This window comes from Electrona antarctica (genome assembly GCF_951216825.1).
Source record: "Electrona antarctica genome assembly, chromosome: 15".
Classification (NCBI taxonomy): domain Eukaryota; kingdom Metazoa; phylum Chordata; class Actinopteri; order Myctophiformes; family Myctophidae; genus Electrona; species Electrona antarctica.
In genome coordinates this window covers 17,622,758-17,634,109 of record NC_136796.1, presented here as the reverse complement: position 1 = coordinate 17,634,109, position 11,352 = coordinate 17,622,758, and the positions used below count along the sequence as shown (strand labels likewise).

Genomic DNA, 11,352 nt, shown 5'->3' with positions numbered 1-11,352 from the left:
TACTTACAGTAAGTCTATACTGTTTGTTGACCCACCAGGTCATAAAGCCTGCACAGTCTAGACTCTAGTTCTATGGAACTTTCCTATCTTCCTACCATGGATTTCGGTTTCCTGCACAAGTGCTGACATTTTTACCATTGAGCTAATAGACTAGAGTCTGCCTGCTTGCTCAGGGGATGAATTGAATCTTGACCATCAGGTCAAGGTTGAGTCAGACCCTTTGTCTAGGTGAGACATGACCTTTGACACAATCTAAATGTCTCAGTAGAAGAGCAGATGAGACTTAAATGCAACTACCCCAATTGCATATTGTATTAACAAACTCCATTGGACAAAAATAAATTGTATTCATAAAAAAAAGAAAGTTACACGCAGTAGTCAACATATGAGTTGGGACACCAAGTGTGGTCACATGAGGAAGGTTAGGTAAAGGTGATTGCTCATTGCTCATTGCTCATTGATAACTGAAAAAATAAAAATGTACAAACTATTATAAACTATTAACACATGAAATGTTCTTCTATTATAAGGTTCTGGCTACAGATGTAGGTTATATTATTTTCCAGAGAGTATGTTGATGATGAGGAATCAGAAATGGACCATCTACATTGTAGATGGTCCATTTCTGATTCCTCATCAGAAAAAGTGTGGGCACCCCTGATCTACAAGCTCACAATTGCGTTGCGTTGCGACATGTTTTGAGCTTGTATATGGGCTCTTTTTCGCCAAATGTTTCGCCCCAGGAGGAGGCTATATGGGTTCATTATAAATAGTCATTATCTGGTAAAATGGTATGGAACTCATTCAACTCAAAGGGTGAGTTTCTGGTACTTTGTATAGAGTTCAGTGCGGGCCGTTCCTTCAGTCAGTCTGGGATCCTGCTCATGCATTGTGCCAGCATTACAGACTATTATGGGCTTTGTGTCCCGAAATATCACATAAAAATGTCTGTTTCTTTTAACAAAGAGCCACATCCCCACCCACCCATGGATGCACGTGCACACGCACGCACACAGTGTTGATTTTGACAGAAAATTTGTTTTTTTTTACTTTTAGTCATATATAGTCTGATTTAGTTTTTGTCATATTTTAGTCATCTGGAATGTTTGCTTTTAGTCTAGCCTTGTTCGAGTTATAAAAGGTAGTCAACGAACATTTTTCGTCATAGTTTTATAGTCCTCGAAATCAACACTGACGCGCATGCACGCACGCACGCATGCATGCACGCGCGCAGCCGCGCACACACTAGTCTCTCTCTTTCTTTCTCTGTAATCTGTAGGCAGAGCTTTAACGAGGCAGTGAGGGTATGTGGGCAATAAAGTACACATATTGTAATGCCTTGTTTTGTTTGGATGAAATGAGGTTTTTGTTGAATTGATGATGAAGATTATGCATTTATCTTGTTGTGTCTTGATATATTCTGTGTTATTGTATATGATGTGTTGTCGTGAAAGTAAGTAGCCTTGCCGAGCCATGAGGCCCATAGGGCAGGAGCCTATCTCCTGTTTCTGTAGCGTGAGGCAGCTTGATGTACAAGTACACCCCCTGGACATGCCGCTAGTATGTCGCAGGGACTTACCCCCAATCCAACCCTTGATGCTGAGTGTCAAGCAGGGAGGCACTGGGTCCCATTTTTAGAGTCTTTGGTATGACCCGGCCGGGGATCAAACGCCGACCTCCCAGTCTCAGGGCGGACACTCTAACCACAAGGCCACTGAGCTGGTCGTGTTGTCGTGTAAACAGAACTATAAAAATCACACCTGTATGAAGTGAGCGGTGTAACTATACAATTATTTATAGTCACTGTACTGTACTGTGTTCTGTATACTGTATTGTAGTGTACTGTGCTCTCTACTGTACTTTGATTATTTTTGGAAGAAATCGTCAAGAAATGACAGTTGACAGAAATTACGCGTTTTCAGATTTTTAGCTGTGTTTTTCCGTCGGTTTTCCCAAAAACGCATCCAGTGTGCAACCACCTTTACCGTGTGGGGGACTGGGGGTCCCCGGGGGGTCCCTGGAATATTCAGACTCACAGGAACGTGCCCACTGCCCAGGGTGCCGGCCCGGTTCTGGCAAGCCGCCCTGTGTCCGAAACGGTCCATAAATTACAGAGTTACCATGTGGGGGTCCCCGGGGGGGTCTGGAACATCCAGACCATACAGACGCGCCCAGGGCTCATACTGTAGTGTACCATGTGCCACTTTACTCTGTGCTGTTCTCTAATGGTCACTTTAGGTGTTGCAGCTGTCCGTCCTCTGACAGACCCGTACAGGGACACGTACTGTATAGTATAGGGACATACAGGGACATACACACAATTACACAGGGGCACACATAGCTGCGTAATGGAGCTGATTGCCACACACATGGAATTCCATATTGTTGTTCTCTGCGAGAGCTCCACAATGGAAATAAATGCTGGACATTGTTTAATCCTCAAATGCTTTTTTACCTTTAATTGATGATTTGTGATTTAAACTAAAGTAAACTAAACTAAACTAAACTAAACTAAACTAAACTAAACTAAACTAAACTAAACTAAACTAAATTTACATAAGTTCATAATTACAAGACTCAGCGAGTGGATAACGGTGTGCCTCAATAAATAAGGTCAGGTTCAAGTTCAAAATGTTAGTTCTACCTTGTTAACAGGTACATATAAGGGTAAATAAATATTGATTTTGTTTGCATCCGCAGACATTGTGAGCAATAAACAATAAATGTAAATATTAAATTTACAATACAGTGTCAGTTTAAAGTAGCAGCAGTACACACTAGCAAATAAAATAGCACATGTTATAGAGGCTCTTTTGCATGATAACAAGACAGGTGTACCTTGACATTTTGACTCGTCCTTTGACGTGCCTTGGGGACGAAACGTTGCCAACCACAGTCGCTGGACGTATTCAATATATCGCCCACTTCACTCACAACAATACAAATGAATCCCGTCATCTCCACAGCTGAAACAGCTATAGCCAAATACACTGCTATATTGTATGTTAAATGTTATTGTTAGTCAAATGGGAATCAAAGACAATCCACTACAAAAACAATAGTTACATCACGGTACCACCTGTACAGATAAGGCTTTTGAATATCAGGTTGTGGACAGTGGCTTAAATGTTTTTTTTTTGTTTGTTTGTTTTCTAAAATGTGTTAAATGTCTTTCTTTCTTTCTTTCTTTCTTTCTTTTTTATTAGCTGATCTACAAGCTCACAAAGCATCACACTGTGACACGTGAGCTTGTAGATCAGCTATTTTCACTATTATTTTAAATAAGTTAAATGGTTAATTCATAGTTTCTTTTCCTTCCCCTTCCTAGAAACAAGTATAGACTGTATAGTGGAGTCAAAAGTACAATATATACAATTCCATGCCAGCCTAAATAGACCGCTATAGTATTATTAGTCAAATGGGACTCAAAGACAATCCCACTCCAAAAACACATCACGGCACCACCCGTACAGATAAGACCTTTCTGAATGTCAAGCAGTGGACAGTGGCTCCATTGTGGTTGATGTCACTGTAGTCTAATCTGCTCACACATGGATGCTATTGTCATTTGGCTCCATAAGGTCATTGTGTGAGTCATCCACTGTCACTTTTTTTGGAGAGGGCGGGGGGGGGGGGGGGGGGGGTACCTTTACTTCAATACTTCTACGGCAATACACATCGCAAATATTGCACTTTTCTATTCCCCCTACATTTATTTAATTTAATTGCATGTTACTTTGTAAGTTTTGATAATTAATGGTTGTGAGCTTTTATATCAGCTATTTCTGTATGTCCAATAATATGATACTGTATCATTTGAAATATTCTGAATAATGAATTATAATGGTAAATGGTGCATTTATATAGCATATAATGCACATAGACTGTGCATTACATTCATTCATACACTGATGGCAGAGGAAACCATGCAAGGCACCAACCTGCTCATCTGGAGAAATTAGGGGTTCAGAGTCTTGCTCAAGGACACTTCAACACTAACTCTGGGGGAGCCCGGGATCGAACTGGGAACCTTGCGGTTGCCATGTGGCCACTGCACCAGCCACTCTATACCCCTGAGCCGCTGCCACTCCATCAAATTGTTATGCTAATAGCTTTGTACTTAAGTAAGATTTTGAATGCAGGGCTTTAACTTGTAGCAAAGCATTTTTAAACAGTGGTTTTGCTACTTTTACTCAGTCCAAAAGTTCTTCCATTGCATTTATGGAAGTACTGTCACTTAGCTCCATGAAGGTCACTGTTGTTGTGAGTGAGTCACACAGTGTCAGGTTATTTTGGAGGCCATGGTAAAGGCTTATCTAAAGTTTCAATGGAACTACGTATGATAATGGTCACATAAACCACCGTTCTGTCCAACAACCATGAGTATTGTTTCCACCATCTGTCTGTCTGAGGTCCACTCTGATGAGGGCGCAGTAGCTTCAGCTGCAGGGTTTTCCCTAGTACTAAATTTAGCTAACTTGCCCTTGTCACCATCAGTGCTCATCCACATCAACCCCGCCCCCCCCCACCCCTTTGTTGTTGTTCAAATTGTGTGTTCTCAAATACTGTTGAAACGAGAAATCTATCCGTTTTCTTCAGTTAATGAGATATCATAGTGTGCTGAGTGCTGTTGACCATGTTGTAATTATTTTAATGTGGCTGTTGAAATTCAGACAAAATCTATTATTTTTTTCATGTGGTTTCTAAAGTCACCTATTGAAGCTGAGCACTGACTTTTAAGCACAGACTTTCATATTAGTTCCAAAACAAGTTTTGTTCATATAGAATTTAAGGATTGAATGACTTATGTATGTCAGCAGGATTTATAGGAAAAAGATAATTGCAATTATCTTCAGTAGACTTTACTTAGACTATTGTTCAAAATAGTGCTGTTCGAGTCCTAATTAACAAAGAAAGTGAAATACGCCAGTTCTTAGATCTTTACACTCTGGCTCCATATGTCAAATAACTTATATCATCGCTGTCGTGCAGAACCCTCTTATCTCCAAATTTTAACTATTTGTGTTTTTTTTTTTGCTTTGTTTTGTAAATGAACGCCTTATTTGATCATACTGTACTACAGCAACACACAAAAGTAGAAGATCCACAAGCTCAAAACACATTTTGAGGTTGAATGCTGAGTGAAAAGTAACAGTTTTGGACATAATTATGAGGTTTCAACCCGAGATATTTCCACATAGGCTACTACTATTTGGTTTATAAAGCAGGTTTAGGGGCCGAAATACATTTCTGATATTGTACGTTGCAAACAATCCAGACCTTCCTGTTCTGTTCTTTGACTATAAAGAAGTGTCTATTTGTACGTCTCTAAATGTTTTGATGAATTGAACATGGTGGACCCTCTTGTAAAGAAGAAAAAGTGTAATGCTTAATTGCGTCGTCCACTCACAGTTAACAGTCTTTGTATTGAGTTTGTGCTTGAAATGTACTGTAATTCTGCAAACTGTTAATAAATATTTCAATCAATCAATCAAAAAAGCCTCTCAGGTCATCTGGGACAGGTCTGCTCTATTGTCAGAATCAGAACTAAATGTGGAGACACAGCGTTTTATTCCTTTCCTTTCCTTTCCTTTCCTTTCCTTTCCTTTCCTTTCCTTTCCTTTCCTTTCCTTTCCTTTCCTTTCCTTTCCTTTCCTTTCCTTTCCTTTCCTTTCCTTTCCTTTCCTTTCCTTTCCTTTCCTTTCCTTTCCTTGTCTGTCTGTCTGTCTGTCTGTCTGTCTGTCTGTCTGTCTGTATTCACATTTATTTTGTGGCAATTATGACTCAAAACGACTATATTGGTATCAGGGAGTGTCTGCCAGACGGACTGACTATTTATAGAGGTGAAGACATGGGCGTGGTCAATCACACATTAGACATATTGTCTAACATATTGAATATCAAGCATTATTTATAGAACAACAGTATGGCCTTTTCAGGCTTTCTGTTTCCTTTCTTTGTCCTCTGTTTCAACGTTTTAGACGAGGGTTTTCCGATTGTTCCATACGGGATCACAAGGTTACTGTAAGTGGTCCAATCGTACTTTACAATTGAAAATCTTCTGTGGAACAAACCATCTTGTTGTATCCCTTGTTGATGTTAGTTTACTGTACTATGAAGATAATATCTTGGTCACTTGTTCTCATGTTTTGTTTTGTAGATTTGTTTTAGATTTGTTAAGAATGTGATTTATGTAGATACTACTAGCATGTTGTTTAGGCAGATGCTATAGATTCATTGTTTACTTGGTATCCCAGGCAATACATTGTTATCTACACCAGGCCAGCGATGATGTTTTCATCCCTGTCTGTCTCATGGGGATACTATAACAGGCCGCTTCACGATTTTGGCCAAAACGCACATACATTGGTTCACATTATGTTTGGAGTCATGCGATCAAGATGTCTTTTTTTAACTTTTATTTAACCAGTAAAAACCACATTGAAACTAAATTCTCTTTTACAAGAACTGGCCAAGAGATGAGGAAAAATAAGTAACACAGCTCTGTCTCAATCAATCAATCAATCAATCAATCAATCAATCAATCAATTAATTAATCAATCAATCAATCAATCAATCAATCAATCAAAATAAATGGTTAAACTGATTTCCATGCTATATTTGCAAATTTCGCTGGGGACCCCCTAGAACCCCCTCAAGGACGCCTGGGGGTTCCGGGACCCCGGGGCCCACTTTGAGAACCACTGGTTTCCACACACATTTGCACTCAAGGGAGGGAGCACAATCATGACATGTTTGATCCTTTTAGACAGATTATGTACAAATATTATGTTCACGTGTATGCATTTCTGTCAATAGAAAAACATAAATCAATCCAGTTTTGAAAGGCTTTGGCGTCCAGAGGTGACAGATACAGTAGCTATTATTAGAATATTGGGTGAGACTGAGAACCTCGCTTATTATGACTGTCGGAGCAGACTGGGTGCATGGAAAGGTCAGACAAGTGTGAGACCAGCTATTATGAGCTCCCGTTCTATGATACAATACAAGCACTGCAGTGTAAAATACCCGGTGTTTATTTAGCCCTTACGGGTCGATTTGGTTCCATTTGTGCAATCTCAGAGTCACACAATGGATAACTTAATTTAACGCTGAGGAGTTTAGCGTGTTAGCAGAGTTGTGCCCTTTAGAGTGGGAGTGAATCAGGGCAGATATAGTTCTCACAGCACCAGTGTTGCATGGCATGAGTGTGTGTGTGTGTGTGTGTGTGTGTGTGTGTGTGTGTGTGTGTGTGTGTGTGTGTGTGTGTGTGTGTGTGTGTGTGTGTGTGTGTGTGTGTGTGTGTGTGTGTGTGTGTGTGTGTTTGCGTGCATGCACATGCATGTGTGTGTGATTTACTGCCTAATGTTAAACAAAGGAAACATTAAACTTATTGCAGTAAGATGACTTGAAGCGCCTGGTTATCAGCTCTGGCATCAATAGGTTCTTAGACAACAGCAGTGGCAAATGCTTGGCAAAATGCCAACATTCAGACTCTGAAACCAACAATTCTGATGATAATGGCACTGACACACCATGCACCCTCCTTGTGAAGTGCCTCAGTAAAAAGACCCCAGCCTGGCCACAACAGCTGCCAATCAGACTTAGTGACATTCCTGGTTCAGATTCTCGATAACTCCATACTGAGCTTCATAGTGCATCTTGCAAACTATCATTGAATGACATGACATGTTTCATGACATGACATGACATGACATGTTTCTGGACAAAATGTACAGTACGTTCTTTCTTTCTTTCTTTCTTTCTTTCTTTCTTTCTTTCTTTAAGCCAGTGGTATAGTCTTAAGAACTGGTGTGTGATTATGGTCTTTGGAGTGGGTACTGAGCAGACTGAGTTTGGAACATATTGGAGTTTATTGAGGGTTTTGGAGGTGATGCCATAGAGGAGGTTTAGTAGGTCTAAATAATAATACAATGGCATCCTTGACAGGGGACAGTGCTGCAGGCTTGTGGTTGACATCGTTGTCAATTTTTTTATTTTTGCCACGGTTTTCCCTATACTTTATACTTCTACCTCTTGCCCTAATGTTTAATTTACCCTTCTACAATTATTTGACAGCACATAATAGCCTACTTTAGCCACGGTCATATGTGTAGGTCTACACAAACACATAAAAAAACATCACAGGTCTGTAACTCTGGGAGTGTACACATTGTTTAATTTGTATGCTCTCAGAGTTATGGGGGTCCTTGAAAATAAAATATTTGAGAACAACTAGTACAAGGCCAAGTCTAGCCACTGACACGTTTGGGACATATTGATGATTGAACAATTCTTTGTTTCAGTTCCCCCCCCCCCCCCCCCCCCCTCTCTCTTTGGGAAGTAGGTTAATAATCCCATTCTAACAGTCCAGTTTAAAGTAAAATGTGTTATTCAGTGAGATGTTTTTCAATCACATAGAAACAGAATAATATACAGTATACACTGACATACATTTTCAGAGCAAGAACATTTTAAATGGGTGTGGGATCCTGGCTATTAGATAGGGGGCGCTGCATGGCCCAACAAGGTAGGACAACGACTGGTTCTGAATAACATTACTGGTGACAGTGTCTTAATAGCCCAGTAGGTGGCAGAACATGAACCTATAAGGCAATTATAACTGACAGTTATAAGAACTATTCGCCCCTGTCTCTCAGGGCGGACACTCGGAGCACAAGGCCACTGAGCTTGTATGAGGCAAAGTAGACTTGAGACTTTTTAGTGTGGTAAAGGGCAACCAGACTAGTTTTAAATGTGATTGTAAATGTGTGTGTGTGTGTGTGTGTGTGTGTGTGTGTGTGTGTGTGTGTGTGTGTGTGTGTGTGTGTGTGTGTGTGTGTGTGTGTGTGTGTGTGTGTGTGTGTGTGTGTGTTTGCGTGCATGCACGTGCATGTGTGTGTGATTTACTGCCTAATGAAATGTTAAACAAAGGAAACATTAAACTTATTGCAGTAAGATGACTTGAAGTGCCTGGTTATCAGCTAAATGGTAAATAAATGGTGAATGGTGCATTTACTGAATAGTCTATAGCACCTTTATCCAAGTGTGTGTGTGTGTGTGTGTGTGTGTGTGTGTGTGTGTGTGTGTGTGTGTGTGTGTGTGTGTGTGCGTGCGCGCGCGCGCGCCAGACTATTACTCAACCATGAGTGGAAAGTTAATCTGCCAAATTTGTACTTGAGTCAAAATACTGGGATACTTGCTTTTAATTTAACTTTAATTTATCTATTCTGTTATGAAATTTTGAACATTTCTAAAGAATTTTCAGAAATGTTCAAAGATATTTTTGTACAATGAAAATACACGATCAACCAGCTCAAACACAGAAAATAGAGATGTTTGTTTATTTGTATTAGGTTGGGTCCCGCGCTAGAAATGTAGTGGAGTCAAACGTACAATATTTGTTTTAAATGTAGTGGAGTGAAGTAATGTGTAATAATGTATCAATCATAGCTACATCAACCCAATCTGGGAACCCATCTGCAAAACAAAGGAAAGAATAATCTTTTGTACAAACATGTAGTTCACCAAAGTGACCAGCAGAGGTCAACGTAGTCAAGCTTTTGTAAACTTTAGCAGGCAGTCACTTTAGGAAAGAGCTCAGGCTTTTCAGACAGTTCATTCATGCTCTGAGCATGAATGACGCTCATGATGACAGTGCAGTTCACTGGCTCAGTAAAATGCATTACACGGGCCTAAACTAATTTACACCTTTCTACTGCACATTCATCTAGGATAATTATATATTTATGGAATGTATAATTCAATTACATTTTGGGTTTCCCCTATACTTTATACTTCTACCTCTTGCCCTAATGTTTAATTTGCCCTTCTACAATAGCCTACTTTGCCGATTTAGATGATGGTAAATGGGTGTAATGATAATAGATTGAGCCAGAGCTACTCAACAAGTAATTAAACTCCTTATAATCAGCCCCACCCCACCTTTACCAGTTGCAACAATACAATGATGATTGCATTAGTAATTACATGCAATACATACAATACAATTGCGGAATTTGCGGAGCGAAGTGAGTGCATACTTTAGCAGGCCTGCCCTACTGTGAGTATATTTAGACGCCAATTATTTCGTTAATTCGCCCGACCCCCAAATAAATGAATGCGGGACTTTTACCTGTAACAAAGTATTTCAAGTTGTTACTTTAAGTTAAAAACTTACCTCACATCTTAGTCATGACAACCAAACAAGCCAATTACAGCGTGGCCGTCCCTCCAGGATATGGAATGTACGTTGCTACATGGCTCTCTGTTACTGGTGGTGGTGGGGCTTTGCAGCAGGTGTGGACAGTGCGCATGCGTAGCAGCAGAGCACTTTAATCCCAGGCAGTGAGTGTAGTGGAGTTGCTGCGCTAACCTGCTGCTGCAGCAACATACATACAGCACACATTAGTTTGTTTACCAAGTTAATTCACCGAAACACCGCTTTAACGGCCGTTTTACCAACCCACCGCTGCTTTTTGTCTGACATTAGTCCTTGCTCGGTAGCGTAAAGTTAGTTTTAGAGGCGTATTTTGGACGTTTAAAGTAAACACAGAAGGCAGAAGTTGGTTGTGATTGCAGTGAACAGGAGGCGGAGATCCGTGTGTGAAGCGACGTTCAAATGTCAAGAAGCAACTGTGTGGTCTCTTACATCTGACCTGAGACCTGTTGTCTACAATACCAGTGAGTGTGATGTGTTTATCTGATGTTTATTGCCATTAAACTACTGTTATGACCTGGATAAAGTAAGGCTATTAAAATGCCTAAATCCGACACTGGCTGACTTGCAATGGTTAGCCACCTGTTGCTGCTATGGCTCTATGTTAGCAACTATCTAGGATTAGCAGCTATGGCCAGGGAAAATAGCTGATGTACAAGCTCGCGCATATCAGCTATTTCCCTGATTTGATATCAGCTATATTTCATATTTTAGTGTAGATGTAGCATTTGGATCAATTACTATCATAGAGGTATTTTATCGAGTCTGACGTGATGATAGATATGCCAAATGTCAAAATGGATAAAAAAAATACATCTATGATAGTCTTGATCCAAGGTTAGTGTAGAGGGAAAACCATGTAGAAGAGAGCCCAGTTAAGAGCCATGGGGAACTTTCCAAGTGGCTCCAGTAGTCCTTGTCATTGACATTTTGTCTTTGCTAGCTACAATGCTACCACACATTATGAATGCTGATGTTTAAACTTAAGTCATAATGGCCCATAAAGTGATCACAATAACACGTCAATGTCAAATGCAGTGTCATTCGTGACAAGGAATAACCAACTGTCCGGTTACAACCTCCAAAGCCTGCATTTTAGAGTGTTTGTCTTTGTTTATTTATTTACACATTAA

General features: G+C 40.1%; 1 protein-coding gene across 1 annotated transcript in view; it reads left to right on the top strand.

Annotated features, from left to right (window-relative positions):
• The first annotated feature begins 10,321 nt into the window (after positions 1-10,321).
• phactr4a (phosphatase and actin regulator 4a) overlaps positions 10,322-11,352 on the top strand; it is a 59,449-nt gene continuing 58,418 nt past the window's right edge. Inside the window, exon 1 of the mRNA XM_079523341.1 lies at positions 10,322-10,683. The gene's annotated coding sequence lies outside the window, so the exon portion shown is untranslated. The remainder of the gene's footprint in view (positions 10,684-11,352) is intronic.